This window comes from Kogia breviceps, chromosome 18 (genome assembly GCF_026419965.1).
Source record: "Kogia breviceps isolate mKogBre1 chromosome 18, mKogBre1 haplotype 1, whole genome shotgun sequence".
Classification (NCBI taxonomy): domain Eukaryota; kingdom Metazoa; phylum Chordata; class Mammalia; order Artiodactyla; family Physeteridae; genus Kogia; species Kogia breviceps.
The window spans coordinates 15,708,013-15,730,244 of record NC_081327.1 but is presented as its reverse complement, the minus strand read 5'-3'; the positions used below and the strand labels follow the sequence as shown (position 1 = coordinate 15,730,244).

Below are 22,232 nucleotides of genomic sequence, written 5' to 3'. Positions count from 1 at the left end.
GTTATTTATATATTATAAATACTAGTTTTTTGTTGGATATGTAGTTTGCAAATATTTTTTCCAAGTCTATAATTTGTCTTTTCATCCTCTTCACATGGGCTTTAGGAGAGCAACTGTTTTTAACTCTAATAAAATCCAGTTTATCAATTTTTCCTTCTATGGATCATGTTTTTGATATCAAGGATAAGAACTCTTTGCACGGTTCTAGATCCTAAAGATTTTCTCCTTGGGTTTTTTCCTAAAAAATTTATAGTTTTGTATTTTACATTTTGAGTTATAGGTCAAGATTTATTTTTTGCCTATGTCTGTCCAATTGCTCCAACACTGTTTGTTGCAAAGCTATACCTCCTCCATTGAATTGCCTTTGCACTTTTGTCAAAAATAAGTTGGGTATGTGTGTGGGATTCTATTTCTGGGTTATCTATTCTGTTCCATTGACCTACGTGTCACATCTTCATTTTGCACTGGGCCCCAGAAATTATGTAGTTAACCTGTTTACAGGTCAAGCCCTCAACTGAGTAATCCCTCCAACTCACACCTCCATGCTGCCCTCATCTGCCACCACTTCAGGGCACAGAAAAATGGATAGCACAGGAAATATCCAGCCCTCACTCTGTGGCTCCTGAAGGAAAACAAATTACCCGGGTACTGTAGAAAGACTGTCAAGAAGTCACCCCACTGAGTCACCTCACTGAGCAGAGAGGGAGGCCTACACACATGCACAGCTGCCCAAGCATAAGCAGGTTCATAGGAAACAGAATGCACTATGCAAACACCCCCCAGGAACTTAGCACACAAAATTAACCCTGAAGATGATTAACTCAAAAAAGAGAAGAACACTTCCCTACAATGACTTCTCATGATAGCAAGTCAAAGAGAACATGAATTCAATAAAACTCAAGGACAAGATGCAAAACAACAAAATGGTATGAAAAGGAAGAGTGCAGACAGTGAAACTGAGGACCAAAACATTACAGAACAAATCAACACATTAGAAATGGCAAGAAACAGACTCCACCATAGCTGATGATCAAATTAAAGACATATGGGGATAATGGGCTTACAGAAATGGCAAAGAACAAAGATTCAAAAGTAAAAAAAAAAAAAAAAAAAAAAAAAAAAAAAAATTAAAGCAATTGGAGGGAAACATGGCTATGGAGGTCAGGTGGAGATGATCCTATATTAGGATGACTGGTGTTTGTGCGGTGAAAAACCCAACAAATGGAACAGAAATTTTCAAAGATGAAACACAAGATAATTTCCCTGAATTAGAAAAAAAGTCTGGATATTGAAAAGGGCATATCACTGTCAACTGAAAAAAACATACAACCTAAAAGTTGAGAATTGTATTTTATTCAGGAACATTACTGAGGACCATAGCTCAGGAATCAGCCTCTCAGATAGCTCCACGAAACTGTTCCAAAGAGGTAAGGGAGGAGCCAGGAAGTAAAAGAGTTTTTGCTGAAAAAAAAAATAAAAATAAAAAGAACATCAAAAGATTACTGCTGGGCTTCCCTGGTGGCGCAGTGGTTGAGAATCCGCCTGCCGATGCAGGGGACACGGGTTCGTGCCCTGGTCCGGGAAGATCCCACATGCCGCGGAGCAACTAAGCCCGTGAGCCATGGCCGCGGAGCCTGCGCGTCCGGAGCCTGTGCTCCGCAATGGGAGAGGCCACAACAGTGAGAGGCCCGCATACCGCAAAATAAATAAATAAATAAATAAATAAATAAAAGTACATAACAGTTAACAATATATCTTCCTGCTCAAATATTATCAGTATCTCCTAAAATCTCCATATAAAATCCTTTGAAAGAAATTCATATTGGGGCGAGTGTCTTAGGTCCCAGGTTGTCTTCTAAGCAGTACTCACCCATTATTTATTTAATCTTCAAAATAAATAATCGATGAACCCTTCTAGATGAGTACTATCCCCATTTTATAGATGAGGAAACTAAGGTTAAAGAATTTGAAGTGACTTGGCAAAGGTAACAAAGAATATAAGTAGTGGACGCAAGAGTCAACCTAGCTCCATCTTCACTGTACTTACTCTTATTCCATTTATATAAAGTTCAAAAACAGGCAAAACTTATCTATCCCATTAGAAATTAGGATAGAGGTTATCTACCCCCAGGTGAGGGGGAACAGATGTGAATGGAAGGGAGTTGAGCCTTAGCACAAATCAAGGCAGTGGCACCAAGGTATTAGAGTCATTGTATTCTTCACAGCCACGCCCTCGCGTTGAAAAAAACAAAAACAAAAAACAGCTTCACGAAAGAATGTTCTTTTTTTTTTTTAAGTAAATGGATTTTGTTAAGTAAGGTAGTACATGACTGGAATTTGAACAAAGTTTCTTAGAGTACTCCTTTTTTTTTTTTTTAAATTTATTTATTTATTTATTTTTGCCTGTGTTGAGTCTTTGTTTCTGTGCAAGGGCTTCCTGCAGTTGCGGCGAGCAGGGGCCACTCTTCATCGCGATGCGCAGGCCTCTCGCTGTCTCGGCCTCTCGTTGCGGAGCACAGGCTCCAGACGCACAGGCTCAGTAGTTGTGGCTCACGGGTCCAGTTGCCCCGTGGCATGTGGGATCTTCCCAGACCAGGTCTCCAACCCGTGTCCCCTTCATTGGCAGGCAGATTCTCAACCGCTGCGCCACCAGGGAAGCCCCACGAAAGAATGTTCTTGATGAACAGTAAATATTAACTTTTTTTTTTTTTTTGCCACGTGTCAGACCTTGTGGGATCCTAGTTCCCCAACCAGGGATCGAACCCACGCCCTTAGCAATGAAAGTGCAGAGTCCTAACCACTGGACCCCCAGGGAATTCCCTATTATTAACTTTATTAAATCTTGCCCTTGAACATACATATTTTCTTTATTAATTAATTTATTTATTTTTGGCTGTGTTGGGTCTTCGTTTCTGTGTGAGGGCTTTCTCTAGTTGCAGCAAGCGGGGGCCACTCTTCATCGCGGTGCGCAGGCCTCTCACTATCGCGGCCTCTCTTGTTGCGGAGCACAGGCTCCAGATGCACAGGCTCAGTAGTTGTGGCTCACAGGCCTAGCTGCTCTGCAGCATGTGGGATCTTCCCAGACCAGGGCTCAAACCCATGTCCCCTGCATTGGCAGGCAGATTCTCAACCACTGCGCCACCAGGGAAGCCCGAACATACATCTTTTTAATATTTTAATATAATATGTAATGTGTGATGAAATAGGAAGTACTCATGAGGCACTCCTATTACACACTAAAGTACAATGGTTGTCTTGAGGCTTGAGGAAAAGTACTTGTGTAAAAATCTGAGTTGTAAGTCAATGTAGCCAACTGACAGTGTTCAATGGCAATAAAAAATTCAAGCTTTCAACAAAAATTATGCTGGAAAACTTAAACCTGACACAAAGAGCTTCACAGTTTCCCACTACTTAAGACTCTTCTGATAGGTCAGTGGTAGGAGTAATCATTGTAGGGCTTTTTTGTTTTATTTTTGTATAATGAAACATGTTAACATTTGGAAGATCTGCAGAACTCAATGAGCAGAGATTTGGAATAGGTAAACCCTTAGAAACAGGTCAAGTGGTGGAGCAGGAGTGGAGAGTGACTGCTAACGTGTATGGGGTTTCATTTTGGGGTGTTGGAAATACTCTAAAAATTAGATTGTGGTAATGGTTGTACAACTCTGTAGGTATACTAAAAAATCATGGCTTTATACTTTTAATGGGTGAATTGTATGGTATGTGAAATATATCTCAAAAAAGTTGTAAATTAAAAACTGTACCACTGTAGTAATATAATATCTGAATTTACTTAAAGAAAAAAAAAACAGGTTGCCAACCCACAGACCATGGTTTACTGACCCGTTTTACTATTATCTTTGAATTTCTCATTCTAGAACATCTTTGATGCCCAGTATTTCAAAGTTTACCTTTAATTTACTATTTTTTTCTTACTCTTCCAACATGCCCTCCTTTTATCTGTACATCAAAACAATTTTCTTTAAAGTTAGAGTTGCCTGTGTTAGTAAAATGAGCATACTTCCAACCCAATACCTCACAACCAAAACACACACACACACAACAACAACAACAACAATAAAAGATATCAGATGGGGCTACACTCATCTGAAGACTTGATTGGGGCTGAAGGATCTGCTTCCAACTCACTCATGTGGCTGTTGGTATGAGGCCTCAGTTCCTCAACTCAAGGATTTCTCCATGTCACCTCAGTTTCCTCATGGCTTGTTAGCTGACTTCCTCCAGAGCAAGCAAATCGAGAAAACCAGCAAGGAAGAAGCTCTGTGCCTTTTACGACCTAGTTTCTGAAATATACAACATTACTTCCACTTTATCTTATTTGTTAGAAGTAAGTAGCCAAGTCTTGCCCACACTCCACAAGAGAGGAATTAGGCTCCATCTCTTAAAGGGAGGAGTATCAAAGGATTTGTGGACATATCTTAGAACCACCACAGCCTCCTTGGTAGTATACAAATAGGCTCTCAAATCTCCTCTGTGGGAAGGCAGAGAAATGGGGGACCAGGCTCAAGACTTAACTGTCAAAACAACCAAACCCTAAAGAAGGATAAATTCCCAGTGAAGGTAGGTCTTCTGCACCAAGGTCAGGGCCCAGTTGGAAAAAATTAGATGGAGTTATCTGGATTGAAGTCCCTGAAAATCTTGAATTCCTAGATTTCTATGAACCCTCTGAACCCATTAAAAGCTAGCCTCTTGGGACTTCCCTGGTGGTCCAGTGGTAAAGGATCCACCTTCCCATGCAGGGAACGCGGGTTCAATCCCTGGTCAGGGAACTAAGATCCCACATGCCACGGGGCAACTAAGCCCACATGCCACAACTGCTGAGCTCATGCACCTCAACGAGAGAGCCCGCAAGCTGCAAAGTACAGAGCCCATGTGCTCTGGAGCCCACGTACCACAACTACAGAGCCCACAGGCCCTGGAGCCTGCGTGCTACAGCTAGAGAGAGAAAACCCACATGCCACAACTAGACAGAAGCCCACGCCACAACTAGAGAGAAGCCTGCGCACCACAACGAAAGGTCCCACACACCTCAACAAAGATCCCGCATGCCACAACTAAGACACGATGCAGCCAAAATAATAAAGAAAATTAATAAAGTAATAATTTTTTTAAAAAATAGCTAACCTCTTGTCCCCCTGCTTGCTTGGAGATGATGCAGAAGCTGCTCCCCCACAAGACAATGGTCACCCAGCCAACCCCATCTCAGTGGGGTTGTGGATCCTCAGGATCTGCCCTTCCTAGCTACCAGGATTTTAATCCCAAACCTGTGATTTAATCTTAAATTTAAGATTAAGTCACATTAGAACCCACTGAGCCTGATAAGGGAGGAAAGAAACTATACCCCAAAGGAGCCATAAAACCTACCCAGCATGTACCAGCAAAGACCAGGAGAGCACGTGTGAGATTGGATTCTAGAGTGCTTAATCAAGAGGACTGGAACAAAAGTTGAAGAAGGGAGAGTTTATCCATTTGCTAGCACTTTCCCAGGATACAGGACTTAACACCCACTTCATTATGAATACAAATAGGCAAGCTACAGATTGGGGGAAATATTCTCAATACATGTATGTATCTGACACAGATCTGTATCTAGAATATATAAAGAACTCTTACAACTCAATGATAAACAATCTAATTTTTTCAAAAGGGCTTTAGTAGATAGTTAACAAATGGTCAGTGAGCACATGAAAAAGGTCTCAACTTCACAAATCATCAGAAAAATGCAAATTAACCACAATGAAATACCTCTGCACACCCATTAGAATAGTTAAAATGGAAAAGACTGACAATACCAAGTGTTGGTAAAGATAAGAAACACCTGGAATGCTCATATTTTGCTGGTAGAGTGTAAAATGGTACAAACACTTTGAAAAACTGTTAGGCAGTAGTAGAAAACTACGCTGGAGTAAAATGGAATGAATTGATACACATAACAGCATAGATTAATCTCAACAACGCTATGCTGAGTAAGAAAAGCCAGACACAGAATAGTATATAGCACATGTTTCCACAGATAGTCTAACACAGGCAAAACTAATCTATGGTGATAGAAACCAGTAATGGTTGTTTCTGGAGGTGGGACTGACTGAAAAGGGGCACAAGAGAACTCTGAGAGTGATGGAAATGCTCTGTATCTTGATAGGGCTGTGAGTTACATGGGTATATGCATTTGTCAAAACTGGTGACCCAGTGGTTAGGACTCAGTGCTTTCACTGCCACAGGCCTGGGTTCAATCCCTGGTCAGGGAACTAAGATCCCACAAGCCACATGGTACAGACAAAAAAAACAAATTTGATTGAACTGTACTCTTAAGATCTATACATTTCACTATATATAAATTATACCCTGATTAAGTTAAAGAGTCAAACTCATCATTCTTCTTTCCAAACCTTTTCCTCCTACTTTTTATCTTAGTTAACACATCACCATCTATCTAGTATTCTTCAAGCCCAACTCATCCTAGATTTCTCTCTCCCTGTTCCTGTCACCTTCATCTACTCTATATCCAAACTCTTCAGAGTCCATCTTGTAAATAACTCTCAAATTTGTCCCCTCATTTCCATCACTGAAGACCCAGGCTTAGTTCATACTTTTGGACTAATGAAGTAGACCTACAACTGGACTTAGCCTTTCCTCATTAACTCTCTCCAATGCCAACAGAGTGATCTTCCTAATATTCTTAATTTTTTATGTCACTCCCTCACTAAAACTTCTTCAATAGATTTACACTACCTGTAAAAGAATATCTAAACCCCTGGGAGAACAACAAGCCAAGAGTTACCTGGTCTAGTCGATGAATATGCCCAAGGGATTTGATGTCCAAAGTCATCTAATCCCCAATCAGAGGCCTGGCAGTCCTCATTTTCTATCTGTTGAACTATGTGTTCATGTCTCAGCTTCACCTGTGATAACCTGGATTTCATAATCACCTCAGTCCAGTAACAAATGCTCTTCCTCTTCCCTATTTGTCTCATTGAAAGGAGTCTCCATTTCCAGCCAGCAGGACTCAGAGCCTGGAGGTACCAGCTCTTCCTTCCCCTCCTCTCTTACACCCAGGCACAAAGTCCTGCCCATTCAGCCTCAATAGCTGTAATCTTAAAGAGAGGTGACAAGGTCCACACTGGCTGCCTTCTTCGACTGTCAGGACTGTGTCACCTTTCTTTAAGATTACAGCTGTTGCCTCTTAACAGGTTTTCTCCACTTTAAATGCAACTTGGAGGACTCACATCCAACACATTAACACCCTGCATGTTTCAGATTTTCAGCATCTCAGAAATTCCCACATTCCCTGGATATCACCATATACCTGTTGCTTTAATTGGAGTTTTGTATTACAAACTTCAGAAAGATTAGCTAAAAAATGAGGACTCTTAGTAAATAAATTAACTGTCCTTTTTTTTAGTATTCCCTTTATCTCAAAGTTAACATCAGAGGCTGATCTAACACCAAAACAAAGGCTTACTTTCACCTCATTGAAAATGTTCAAGCATAAATTGAACTGTTTTTTGGGGGGATGCTATTTATAAAAGAAATGTCCAGAGCATGGCAGATTAGAAGATACTACCTCTGGGATGCCTTCTTCCTAAAATATTTTTCTAATATTCAACGTGGTGGATTAAAGATGGTCATAGGTCTTCCCTGGTGGAGCAGTGGTTAAGAATCCACCTGGCGGGACGAGAGTGGTCCTAAAAGAAGACATGGCAGCTGCAAACCTGGAGGGGCCAGTGAGCAGAGGCATGGGTGTTTGGCAGACTGGATCTGAGTGTTTCTTAGCTGAGTGTCTTTGGGTAAGTTGCTTAATGCGTGAGTCTCACTTGGCTTCATCAGTAAAACAGAACTAAAAATGCCCACCTCTCAAAAAAAAAAAAAAAGCCACCTGCCAATGTAGGGGACACAGGTTCGAGCCCTGGTCTGGGAAGATCCCGCACACCGTGGAGCAACTAAGCCCATGCGCCACAACTACTGAGCCTGTGCTCTAGAGCCCTCGAGCCACAACTACTGAAGCCCGCGCATCTAGAGCCCATGCTCCGCAACAAGAGAAGCCACCTTAATGAGAGGCCTGTGCACCACAACAAAGAGTAGCCCCCCACTAGCTGCAACTAAAAAGAAAGCCCATGCACAGCAATGAAGACCCAACGCAGCCAAAAATTAATTAATTAATTAATTAATTTTTTTAAAAACGATGGTCATAAATTGACATTCCTCCCATTAAAGGTGGGATGTTTGTTACCTCTCTTTAAATTTGGGCAAGTTCTATAACTGCTTTGACCAATAGAATACTGCAGGAGTGATGCCATGCCAGTTTCTGGGCCCAGCCCTTAAGGACAAGCAGCTTCCATTTCCATTTCTTGTGTCTTGAAACAGTGGCTCTTGGAGTCCTCAGCCACCATGTAAAAATTCCAACTATCCTAAGGTCAATGTGCTACAGACACATGTAAAGAGGCTGTGAGACTACATCAGTAGAGAGAGATGCCCAGCCAGCTCCCAGCCGAGGTCTCAGACATCATGGAGTACATATACAGGAATCTTCCTCACTGTATTCTGTCTGAATTCCTGGCCCACAAAACTACAAAAAAAATTACAAAATGATTGTTGTTTTAACTCACTTGTGGGGGGTAGTTTGTTACCCAGAAATTGATAGCTGGTACAATAAAAACCTGATAGCATTATAAGTTTTAAACAGAATTCTCCATTCTACAGAAATATACTGGTAGTGAAAAGAATCTCATTATACTTTTCAGATATCTTTATGAAATCATAGAGTAAATCTAAAAGATATGAAATAAAGATAAAAGTGGGAAGCCTGTTTTAAAAAAGAGAGAATTAGAGGTTAATATTGGAATTCTACCATTATTTTGCTCTTCAGAATGCACATCTGGGAGAACATGTCAAATTCCACTTCTGGATGACTCCTAAGTTCATGCTTTTTCAAGACAAAGCATTTCATTCACTTATTTATCCAATGACTATTTATTGGATACCTACTATGTGTCAGGTTCCATTCTGAATGCCAGAGATAAAGTGATGAACAAAACTGACAGTTCCTGTCTTCTGGGAGCTTACAATGAGTGATAAAATATAAAAAGAGAAAATCAATAAGCCACATTTGGGCTCAAGAATAAGAAAAGTATCTCAGTAGACAAGGTACAGATATAGGTACACAGTGGTGGCAGGAGGGCAGCCCCAGGGCTATTGGGGCCTAGGGATGGAGCCCAGCACTGGCAGCCAGGCACTCAATCCCACTGGGGGAAAGAAGTCATGCTCACTGCAAGAATAGAGTCCCAAGCCAAACTCGAGGCTTGAGGCCCTTCCTCTTAAAAAGAAGCTGAAAAAGACAGCTGCCAACTGGGGCTAGGTGTCCTAATGTCACAGGTAGCCATGGGCCTGGGGAAGTGAGGAACAGAGAATCCAAGACAAGATGGATCTGAGATTCCCAAATATGATCAGAAAAGAAGAACAGCAAAATATCATCAGAAGATCTGGTTCTGGGCTGGGGGTGGGCAGGGAAAAACATGTGATGGCAACTATGCGTCCATAAAACCACTAGGCAGGAAGGAAATAGAAAACACATCCATAAAACTGTATATCTACTCCTGACAACATATACCACTGAAAATGAACATAACCAGAACCTCCAAAGTCCATCTACAATGCTTGGCCTATGTAGAAGAAAAGTAGTAGTATGCTATTTTGTAATGGAAGTTTATGCTTTGGTTTGTCATCTATTGAGAGTTTTTATTCTTGTTCCTAAAATGTTCAACAAATACTACAGTGGAGAAACAAAACTCAGCAGCCTGCCAAGCATCAGGAGATGTCTGATGGTCATGGCTACTCAGCAGGCCAGCAGCTACAGTGCAGCCCTGGAGAGGACCATGGGGCCAGCCGGAAGTGAAGATGGGTCTCCTCTTTAAGGGCAGGTGCTGTAACTCTAAGGAATGGATAAAAATTACCATAAAATTGCAGGTATTCTCACATACAGATTTGACTCCTTTAAGACAAAAATGAAATGAGGAGTGTTTTGGACCACTACGTTTTTCACAGCTTGATGGCAAATAAAATAGCAATTTCCTAATCCATGTCTTTTTTTTTTGTCATTAAAAGTTTGATGTTCCATTTATTCAGGTCTTCTTCTATTCAGTCAATGACATTTATAGATTTACATGTAAGAGTCTTTCACATTTTTCATTAAGTTTATTGCTGAGAAGTTTATGGTTTTTTATATTATTGTGTGGAAACCTTTCGTCCTTCACCGCTCCCTCCCACTGGTGCAGGTCCCGTCCCTATTCTTTTGTCTCTGTTTTTTCTTTTTTCTTTTGCCCTATCCAGGTACATGGGGAGTTTCTTGCCTTTTGGGAGGTCTGAGGTCTTCTGCCAGCGTTCAGTGGGTGTTCTGTAGGAGTTGTTCCACGTGTAGATGTATTTCTGGTGTATCTGTGGAGAGGAAGGTCATCTCCGCGTCTTACTCTTCCGCCATCTTCTCTCCCTCCTCCTATATTAGTGTGAATATGATTTTTTCTCCCTTTCTTTGGAAATGGAAGCTTTTTTTTTTTTTTTTCTTTGCGGTACGCGGGCCTCTCACTGTTGTGGCCTCTCCCGTTGCGGAGCACAGGCTCCGGACACGGAGGCTCAGCGGCCATGGCTCACGGGCCCAGCCGCTCCGCGCACGGCATGTGGGATCTTCCCGGACCGGGACACGAACTCGTATTCCCTACATCGGCAGGCGGACTCACAACCACTGCGCCACCAGGGAAGCCCTGGAAACCTTTTTTTTTTTTAACATCTTTACTGGAGTATAATTGCCTTACAATAGTGTGTTAGTTTCTGCTTTATAACAAAGTGAATCAGCTATACATATACATATATCCCCATATCTCCTCCCTCTTGCGTCTCCCTCCCACCATCCCTATCCCACCCCTCTAGGTGGTCACAAAGCACCGAGCTGATCTCCCTGTAATCCATGTCTTTTTAAATTCAAGTATGAATGAACACATCAGGTTGTCCTGAGTAACCTTTGCTTCATCTATGAGTGAAGCAAATTAGTATCCAGGATCCAGACATTTTTTTTTTAAACAAGTGAAGTAAATGTCTAACTACACTTTGACAAGGAACTAGCCTGGAGGCAATACTGAATAGTCAAGAAAAGCAGAAGCTCTGAAGCCAGGCTGTGGAGATTCCTACCTTGACTGACTCTGCCACTAACAGGTGTGAAATCTTTGGGAGGCAACCTTTCTTCTCTGTGCCTCAGTTTCCTCACGCACTCATATACTATATTAGACCGGGAAGGAACAACTGTACTTAAACCGAAAACTCCCCACCCAGGAAGAAGCAAACCACCCAAGCGCTGCACTTCTTTGTCAACAGTGCTCCTGAAGCTGGCGAGAGGAGACGGAGAGCACCTCCCGCGTAGTTGTCCCACTCGCGGCGGGACTCAGAGGCTCGGTCCTAACTGAGCTGAGGGAACCGGAGAAGATCATCCCACTCAGCACCAGCAACACCCTGCTTTCCCTTCAGCAAACCAGTTGGTGTGAACAACCCCGGGAGCCCGCAACAGCTCCGCCACACTCACCCGCGGGCGGACTGTCGCTCAGAACCCAGCACCTGCGCCTCCTGCGGCTGCCCTGGTCGGGAGGTAGGAAGATGACTCAGTCCACGCCTACCTACCCTCGGGGCCGAACCTCACTGCGCCCTCCCCGCCGCCCACTTCACTGCGCCTGCGCCCGAAGCCGCGGGGCAGGTTGGGAGGTGTCGGTGGCTTGTTCGTTGGATCGGAGGCTGGGTTACTTGTTGCGCTCTTCAGGTGTTCGCTGCGGCTTCTGGATGTCGCTTTTGCCACGGCTCATGTTCCACCCGTCTTGAGCCTCCCAGCATTACCGTCCCCCAACCCAGAACATTCCTGCCGCGGCCCTCCGCCCGATTCCAGCAACCAGCCAGTTAGCAACCAGTCTAACGCTACTGATGCCTCCTCTCCTCCTATGTACCTGGCACTGCGCTAGTTCCATGTATTGTGTCACTTTAATACCCTCTGCAACTGACAGTGAAACAGAGAAGGTCAAGAACTTGCTTAAAGTCACATACCCAAAAATGTGCTGGAGCTTGAAGTTTATTGCAGGCTGCCTACCACACTTACACCTCAAATGGCGGAACTACAGAATGCCTAGCCAAGTGTCATATGCTATACATAAGTTTTCACTGTCTCTTAAGTCCTGCGAGGGCAGTATTATCTCCACAGCCGAGGATTCTTCAGTGACTTGCCCAAGGACACCAGCCCAACTTTGGTCGCAATACCTGGGTCACACGTGGCGTCTGTGTTTCTCCACACTTTTTTAAACGGCTTTTTTGAGGTGATATACTCAAAACCTGCACATATTTGAATTGTACAATTTGATTTTTACGTATATATGTATACATCTCTGAAACCATCACAACCAATAGAATGAACATACCCATCACCCCCAAAAGTTTCCTCTGCCCATTTGTAGTCCCTCCTCCCAGTCACAACCTACTATACTTACTCCTCAGAGAACCATAGCTCTGCTTTTGATCACTATAGATTAGTTTGCATTTTATAGAATTGAATATAAATGGAATCACATACTATGTGCTTTGGGGGAGGCTGGGGTGAGTCAGGCTTAATTATTTGGAGATTAATCCATGTTGCTGAGTATATCAACAGTTCAGTCTTTTTTATTACTAATAGTCCATCATATGGATATCCACAAATTGTTTATCCATTCACACATTGTTGGACTTTTATGTTGTTTCCAGTTTCTGGCTATTACAAACAAAGCTATCAACGTTGATGTACAAGTCTTTGTATGCAAGTGTGCTTTTATTTGGATTAAAACCTAGAAGTGAAATGGCTATCATATGGTAGGTTTACATTTGACTTTTTAAGAAACTGCCAAATTATTTTTCAAAGTGGTTTTATATTCCCACCAGCAATGGATGAGAGTTCTAGATCTTCCATATTCTCACCAACGCTTGTTAGACATTCTAAAACGTGCATAGTGATATCTCATTGTAAGTTTAATTGACATTTATCTAATGACTAGTGATGTTGAGCATCCTTTCATGAGCTTATTTGCCATCAGTATATCTTTTTTTTAATGAAGTGGCAATTCAGATCTTTCGCCCATTTTTTAAAATTAGGTTCTTCATTCTCTTACTATTCAGTTTTGAAAGTTCTTTACATAATCTGGATATATCTTTTCAGATAATGTGATTTGTGAATATTTTCTCCCAATCTTCTGGTTTGTCCTTTCATTCTCTTAAAAGCATGTTGCAGAAGCAGACATTTTAAATTTTGATAAAGTTTAACTTATTAATTTGTATTTATAGATTTTTTTTTTGGTGTCATATCTAAAAAGACTTTGCCTAACCCAGGGCCCCAAAGATTTTGTCTATTTTTTTCCCTAGAAGTTTATAGTCCTAAATTATAAATTTAGGACCATAATCTATGCTATATTAATTTTTATATACAGTTCAAGATATGGATTGAAGTTAATTTTTTGCATATAGAAATCCAATTGTTTCAACCATTTGTTTAAAAGATTATCCTTTCTCCACTGAATTGTCTTTGCCACTTTGTTGAGAATCAATTGATTGTATAAATGTGGGTTTATTTATGGAATCTATTCTGTTCATTGAATTATTTTTCTGCCTTGACATTGATACTACACGGTCTTGATTACCAAAACTTTATAATAAATCTTGAGATCAGGTCATTTATTTATTTTTTTTATTTGGTTGCACCGGTTCTTTGTTGTAGCACATGGTCTCCCTTAGTTGCAGCTTGCCAACTCCTTAGTTGCTGCTCACAGGCTCCTTAGTTGTGGCTCGCAGGCTGCTTAGTTGTGGCATGCATGTAGGATCTAGTTCCCTGACCAAGGATCGAACCCAGGCCCCCTGCATTGGGAGCTCCGAGTCTTATCCACTGTGCCACCAGGGAAGTCCCAAGATCAGGTGATTTAAATCTTCCAACTTTGTTCTTTGGTCTCAAAGTTGTCCTGGCTATTCTATATCCTTTGCATTTCCAAATGAATGTTAGAATCAGTTTATCAATTTCAACAACAGAAAAAGAGCCGGCTGGGATTTTGATTAGTATTTCAGTAAATCTGTAGATCAATCTATGGCACACTGACACCTTGAAAATAATGAGTCTTCTGATCTATGAATATGTTATATATCTCCAGTTACATAGGTATTCTATAATTTCTTTCAGAATTGTTTTGTAATTTTCAGTGTACAAGCCTTGCACATCTTTTGTCAGATTTATGCTGAAGTATTTCATACTTTTTATGCTATTTTAAATAGTATTGTTTCTAAATTTTTAATAGCTTATTGCTAATATATAGAAATACAACTGGTTTTTTGTATGTAGATCTTATATCCTGAAAACTTGCTAAACTCGCTTGAGTTTGAATAGCTTTTTATAAATTGTATAGGATTTTCTGTAGATACAATCATGTTATCAGTCATCAGTGAATAAAGGTGAATTTCTTCTTCCTTTTTAATCTAGATGACTTTTATTTCTTATTCTTACCTATTGCACTAGCTGTAACCTCCAATACAATTCAGTAAGGTATGGATGGTCTTTTCAATAGGTGAGACTGGATCAACTGGATATTCATATAAGAAAACATGAACCTTGACCCCTACCTCATACCATACACAAAAATTAATTTGAGAAGTAGACCTAAATGTGAAAGACAAGACAATAATACTATTAAAGAAAACATAAGACACTATGTTAATGGGTAAGAGCAGGCAAAAATTTCTTAAATGGGACACAAGTAGCAGTAACCATAAATGATTAATAAATTAATCCAACTTAATGTATGAATTAAATAAGTTTAATTTACATATTAGTTTAATTACTAAAATTTCTAATCATCAAAAGATGCCATGAAGAAAGTGGAAAGGTAAGTGACTGCCCAGGAGAAGAGATTTGCAAAACATATATCTGACAGAGGACTCCTATAAATTTCTAAGGAAACATCTGAATCAACTTTAGGGGAGCAGAGGGGCAGAAGACTTGCACGGACCTTCACAAAAGAGGATATCCAAATGGCCAATAAGCAGATGAAAAAAGCATTCAGCATCATTAGTCATCGAAGAAAATGCAAATTAAAGGCCCACTTGAGATATCACTACAAACCAACAACCTAACCCCTACCATGGAGCAACCACTTTGGAAAACTGGCAGTATCTACAAAAGCTAAATATACATATTCCATCCTGTGACCCAGCAGTTCCATTTCAGGGTATACCTGACAAATCAATGCTTATGTCCACCAAAAGACATGTACAAGAATGTTCATAGCAGTTTTATTCATAATGACAAAAACCTGGAAACAACCCAAATGTCCATCAACAATAGAATGGGTAACTAACTATATTGTGTTATATTCATATCATGGAATGCTATTGTATGGAATGGAATACTACAACAGTGAAAAAGAACAAATCACTGCTACATGCAAGCACACAAATGAATATCACAAATATAAAGTTGACCAAAATAAGCAGGGTACAAAAGATTACACCTGTATGATTCTATCTATATGAAGTTCAGAAACAGGCAAAACTAACCCACAGTTACTTTTGGTGGAGGGAGTGATAATGACTGGGAGAGAATACAAGAAAACCTATTGGGGTACCAGAAATGCTCTACATCTTGATCTGAGTGGTGGCTAAGCTGAGATAGATAGATAGACAGATAGATAGATGTAAAAATTCACTATTCTCTGCATGTAAAAAAATATATATTTCATGTATGTAAGTTATATCAACATAAAAGAAAACTAAAGTGTCTGTTTATGAACATAATTATTCAATTCCACTGATACATGTTCCTATTTCTGGGCCAAAACTGTACTCTTTTGATCACTATAGCTTTCTAGTAGGTTTGAAATCTACAAAATAAGGCCACCTCTTTTCTTTCAAAAATTTCTTGCACAAGTATGCTTCCAGGTGAATTTTAGGATCAACTTTTCAAATTCCTTAGAAAATTTCTATCGTGATTTTTATTGGGATTATGCCATATATTTAGTTTATTTGTAAAGCAACTACAATAGTGAGTCTTTCTATTCAATTAACATGGCTCATTTATTGAGGAATTTTCAATCAAGTGTTCTTATGTAGGGCTTGAACCTTTTTTTGTGTGTGTGTGTGTGGTACGCGGGCCTCTCACTGTTGTGGCCTCTCCTGTTGCGGAGCACAGGCTCCGGATGCACAGGCTCAGCGGCCATGGCTCACGGGCCCAGCCTCTCTGCGGCATGTGGGATCCTCCCGGACAGGGGCACGAACCCGTGTCCCCTGCATTGGCAGGCGGACTCCCAACCACTGCACCACCAGGGAAGCTCCATTTTTTTGATATATTATGTATATGATGTAATTGCACAATTATGGTTTCTGTTGCTATTATAAAGGAAATATTTATCCCATTATATTCTCTATCGTTGGTATATAAAAAGGCTTTTTTTTTTTTTTTTTGGTGGTACGCGAGCATCTCACTGCTGTGGCCTCTCCCGTTGCAGAGCACAGGCTGCGGACGCACAGGCCCAGCGTCCATGGCTCATGGGCCCAGCTGCTCCGTGGCATTTGGAATCTTCCCGGACAGGGGCACGAACCCGTGTCCTCTGCATCCGCAGGCGGATTCTCAGCCACTGCGCCACCAGGGAAGCCCGGCTTTTTTCTTTTTTAAATATCTGGCCACCTTATTGAACTCCTTCATTCATTTTTGTAGTTTTTCGTTTGATTCTTTCCATTTCTAGGTTGTGGTAAAGTGTTAAAACTTTTTCTCCTTTGTATGAGAATCTGACTTTTGGTTAATTTTCTAACAATGTTTTCCTGGAAACAGATGAAGATGGCATGTGTCAACTAGGCAACATTGTTTATAATTACAATGACCCCTTTTTACCTGGACTGGGAATCACCTAGCCTTGGGTTCCTTTTTTATTTATTTATTTATTTTTTTCGGTATGCGGGCCTCTCACTGTTGTGGCCTCTCCCGTCGCGGAGCACAGGCTCCAGACGCGCAGGCTCCAGACGCGCAGGCCTAGCGGCCATGGCTCACGGGCTTAGTTGCTCCGCGGCATGTGGGATCTTCCCGGACCAGGGCACGAACCCGTGTCTCCTGCATCGGCAGGCGGATTCTCAACCACTGCGCCACCAGGGAAGCCCTTGGGTTCCTTTTTTAATCTGAAGGTCCCTGGTGGGGACCCAGAGCCATCTTGTTGAGTGAACTGCTACAAAGATTCCCACTGCTAGGAATATCGGACCGTGTTTGCTGGCACGTGTGGTTCCTGTCCTATGTCCCTGACTAGGCCAATGTCATGTGTGGCCTGCAATAGTCTTGTGAGTCTGAATATTTAGTCAAATCTAAGAAGATCCCCCCCGCATGGGCATTGCAGAGTGGTGGCAGCAGTAGGCTAGACTTTCAGACCATCAATTCAACTTGACCAGTGGGCTGTGAGATAAAGGAAGGAAGAAGGAAATTCTGACAAAGTGCTAAAAGCCTGTGTGGGAGAAGCCATCTACCCATTCTCTGATGTTGAAAACCCTGCCGTATATAACAGGAGATAAATCATCCCCTTGTGGGGGCAGATGTGGGCTAGAGTAAAACCAAATTCACACTGAGAAGAAATTGCTCACTGTCCTTAAAGGGACTCACTGCAGCTGGGCCACAGGAACTGATTAATAGACATTGGCTGGTTGGGTGTTAGACAGGGGTGGCAAAGACAAGAGAATGAACCAGAAGACACCATGCTTGTGATGGGGCTGCCACCTGATAAAGCAGGTGGAACTGCCAAGTAGACTGACTCCATGCAGACTTTAATCTACAGAGCGATGTTTGAGAGTACCCAAGACAGTAGAGGGCAAAAGCAGACAGCTGGCTGAGTGGTGGCCATCAGGTCTGAGCAGGGCTACATGAAACAACAGTGTAATAGCATTTGGGGTCACCAATAAAAGGTTAAAGAAAGTGGTAAGGGATAATCCCAGGTCAACCTGAACATCATCCATGGGTCTGGTAAAAGCTGTGGACTGAGAATGCTTGAAATCATTTAAGGCTACGCGGGAGCCTGACCAGTGTCCTCTGCTGCCATCTAGTGAAAACTTGATGGGAATGCAAACATTTTCTAAAGTGACAAGGGATTGTTAAAGCAATAATTGGTTGTTTTAAAGGCCTAAGCTGTACTTTCAGACTGGATAAAAACTTTGATTTACAAATGGTATATAGAGGGAACAGATTCTTCTTCTAAAAAAGTTAAATAAATTTCAGTGTAGTAGGTTCCGTTTGCTAAAAACTATCATGTAATATTGTTAGATGTAAAATGCCTAGAAATCCCAGAATAAAGGAGGTGTTGTGGGCACTGTAAAGACAGATGGCCTTGGGACTTCCCTGGTGGTGCAGTGGTTAAGAATCCGCCTGCCAGTGCAGGGGACACGGGTTCGAGCCCTGGTTCGGGAAGATCCCACATGCCACAGAGCAACTAAGCCTGTGCACCACAACTACTGAGCCTGCATGCCGCTGCAACTACTGAAGCCCGCTCGCCTAGAGCCCATGCTCCACAGCAAGAGAAGCCACTGAAATAAGAAGCCTTCACACCGCAATGAAGAGTAGCCCCTGCTCTCTGCAACTAGAGAAAGCCCACATGCAGCAACGAAGACCCAATACAGCCAAAAAAAAAAAAAAAAAAGACAGATGGCCAAAGCCATGGGGATGGACTATAGACAAAGATTTAACAGAACACTTCTGCATGACAATCTAACCTTAGGTTTATTTCCCTGAATGTATGTTAAGTATGTTGCTAGGCTACATTATGGTAAAAATGATCATTGGTGGGACTTCCCTGATGGTCCAGTGGTTAAGACTCTGCACTTCCAACACAGCGGGTATGGGTTCAATCCTTGTTTGGGAAACTAAGATCCCACATGCTGTGTGGTGCGGCCAAAAATTTATTTTTAATTTTTTAAAAATGATCATTTGTGGGCTTCCCTGGTGGCGCAGTGGTTGAGAGTCCGCCTGCCGATGCAGGGGACGCGGGTTCGTGCCCCGGTCCGGGAGGATCCCACGTGCCGCGGAGCGGCTGGGCCCGTGAGCCACGGCCGCTGAGCCTGCGCGTCCGGAGCCTGTGCTCCGCAACGGGAAAGGCCACAACAGTGAGAGGCCCGCGTACCACGAAAAAAAAAAAAAAAAAAGATCATTGGTAACTTGCATCTGGACTGACAGACTAACTACCTGGTGGAGAAACCATTGTTTGGGGCTTTATGAGTATAGAACTCATAACTAGGCACATTCCTTGCAGAAACCCTGGAAACTATGCCTATGGAATTGTGAGATTGTCTCTTGTGAGGCATGGGACTTTTAAATCAAAGTAGCTCTCATTAAGGCCCAATGTGTATCTAGCATCTTTGCACTTACCGAGTGAACTATAGCAAGGACACTGGCTGTAGCTGCAGGGAAAGTCTGAAGCTCCCCTGCCCTGTCTCCTTCTAAAGAGGCTGAGTGTGACCTATGGTCATCTTGTGAGTCTGAATAAGACCACTAGTGGGCCTTGCATAGGTAATTATATCAGCTGCCAAAAATGACTTTTGTTTTCCATAACTATGCTCATTTCCTTTTCATTTGTTGTTATAATTCATTGAATTACAGTGAGCATAATGGTGAAGGGAGGGAGAGGGGTGCAGGGGTGAAAAGGGGAGAGGGAATGCCCTGTCCCCACATTTTATTGTTTCACTTTTTATTATGAAATAATTTCGAACATATATAAAAGTTGCCAAAAGAATATAAAGAGCTCCTAGAAAGACTTCACAGAAGATCGACCAATTGTTAACATTTTGCCACATTTGCTTTATGTTATTTTTTCTCTCTCTACATATATATGTATTTTTATTATCATTATTATTTGAGTATAAGTTGCAGCCATCATATCCCTTAAATACTTTATTGTGTACTTCCTAAAAATAAAACATCTATGTACATAATTACAGTATAATTCTCAAATTGGGAATTAGCATTAATACAATGCTATTACCTAATTAACAGACCTATGAAAATTTCCATAGGTCCCACTGGCCCAGGACTCCAGAATTCCATGCCCAAACAGCCTCGAGCCCATTTCTAGGTGGGCCTCCATGGGCCTCTCTTCCCATGTCTACCATCCCAAGGCATGGCACATTGCCACGTAGGGTGTCCACTTCCCTAGGCTTGAGTGTGACCTCAGGTGGCTGTTTGGAGGAATGTAGACAGATTTAACGACACAGATGGGGTCTTTATACTGTTGGAAAGAGCTGAGAGTGAGAAGAGAAGGGGGACCAGGCCACAGTTGGGGCTGGGTCTCCCCATTCACCATGTTCTGACATGGAACTCCAAGGAGTCTGAGAAGTCTGCATTTGACCTGGCCTTCCTGGTCGGTTTGAAGGTACAGTTTATCCAGAGAAAAAGGAAATAACATATCTTATGTAACTGTTTATTGCTTGAATTATAATTTTTTTTTTTTTTTTTTTTGGCCATACTGCACAGTGTGTGGAACTTGCCCAACCAGGAATCGAACGAACCCGTGCCTCCTGAACTGGAAGTGTGGAGCCTCAACCGCTGGACCACCAGGGAAGTACTTGAATTATAATTTTTAAACATTTAGACATATGGTACGTGGTCTTCATTTGTCATTTGCCCCTGCTCCATAATGCAAGAGGCAGCCTGGGTAAAAACCACAAACACTTCTCAGAACAGTCTCTGGGTGAACTGGTCCCTACAGGTATTCACCTGCGAAGGGAATCTGCAGGCTGGCTCCTATTGTCCCTGGGAGAATCAGGAGCAGTCTGTGGCAATGCCTCCCAGCCTCCCTTGCCTGCAGGCACTCAGCTTGGCAACAAGCCCCAAGCTTAGTGCTCAGCCTTCCAACAATACAGAGCAGGGACTTCCCTGGTGGTCCAGTGGCTAAGACTCCATACTCCCAATGGGGGGGCCCAGGTTCAGTCCCTGGTCGGGGAACTAGATCCCACATGTGTGCCACCGCTGGGAGTTGGCATACCACAACTAAGAGTCTTCATGCTGCAACTGGGACAGCCAAAATAAATAAATATTTTTTAAAAAATTCAGGGCAGACCCCAAACTGGCCATTTCCTCATTCTTTCTACCCTCTACCTCTGGAATGTCTTTTCTTTCTAATTTGTCTAATTTCTTTGAACCACTTGATATTTGACCAACAAAATCCCCTATGACGGACTTAAGACCTCTGGAGGTTTCTGTGTCTCCCTCTCATTCATTGAACACACTACTGCCACCGTTACCACCCCAGCACCATGGCTACAACCATCCACACTGCCACCACTGCCTCTGGTCGGCACAGGGCCTTAAGGCACATTTCTCTTACCCAGAACTCTCCAAAGCCAAAAGATATTGTAGGGGGTTACATCTTACCGACACTAGTGTACACTCGTGTCCAAGACACCTTGGAATTCCAACTAAGTAAATAACACCAATATGGTGCCCAGATCTTAGAAGCAAGGTATGTCTGGAAAAATGAGCAATTTTTTAAAATGTTACCCCAGTAAGTACCTCTAACTTTTTTTTTTTTTTTTTTTTTTTTTGCGGTATGCGGGCCTCTCACTGTTGTGGCCTCTCCCATTGCGGAGCACAGGCTCCGGACGCGCAGGCCTAGTGGCCATGGCTCACGGGCCCAGCCGCTCCACGGCACGTGGGATCTTCCCGGACCAGGGCACGAACCCGTGTCTCCTGCATCGGCAGGTGGATTCTCAACCACTGCACCACCAGGGAAGCCCAGTACCTCTAACTTTTAATATTTTTTAGAGACAAATTATGTAAATATTACCTCCAATAATATAATACTGTTGGCAAGGCAGCCAATAACATCCAAATTTAAGAATTATTGCTACATGATTTACATAATTACTATAATATAGTAACATAATTTATTGTTATATAATTTACTGTTCTTTTCATAATTTTGCTCAATTTTTTTACTTTTGTCCTAAAATTACTTTCTATAAATATAAACTCTAGGGAATTCCCTGGCTGTCCAGTGGTTAGGACTCTGTGCTTTCACTGCCGGGGCCCCAGGTTCAATCCCTGGTTGGGGAACTAAGATCCCACAAGCTGTGACAGTGTGGCATATATATATATATATATATATATACATATATATATATATATATATATGTAAACTCTAAAAGTTGTTCCGTTG

At 42.0% G+C, this 22,232-nt stretch overlaps 1 long non-coding RNA gene across 2 annotated transcripts in view; it reads right to left on the bottom strand.

Moving 5' to 3' along the window:
• LOC136793041 (uncharacterized) overlaps positions 1-11,707 on the bottom strand; it is a 269,126-nt gene extending 257,419 nt beyond the window's left edge. For both annotated transcript variants that reach the window (XR_010837772.1, XR_010837773.1), the window contains exon 1: positions 11,588-11,707. This is a non-coding gene — a long non-coding RNA (uncharacterized lncRNA). The remainder of the gene's footprint in view (positions 1-11,587) is intronic.
• Positions 11,708-22,232: the final 10,525 nt, after the last annotated feature.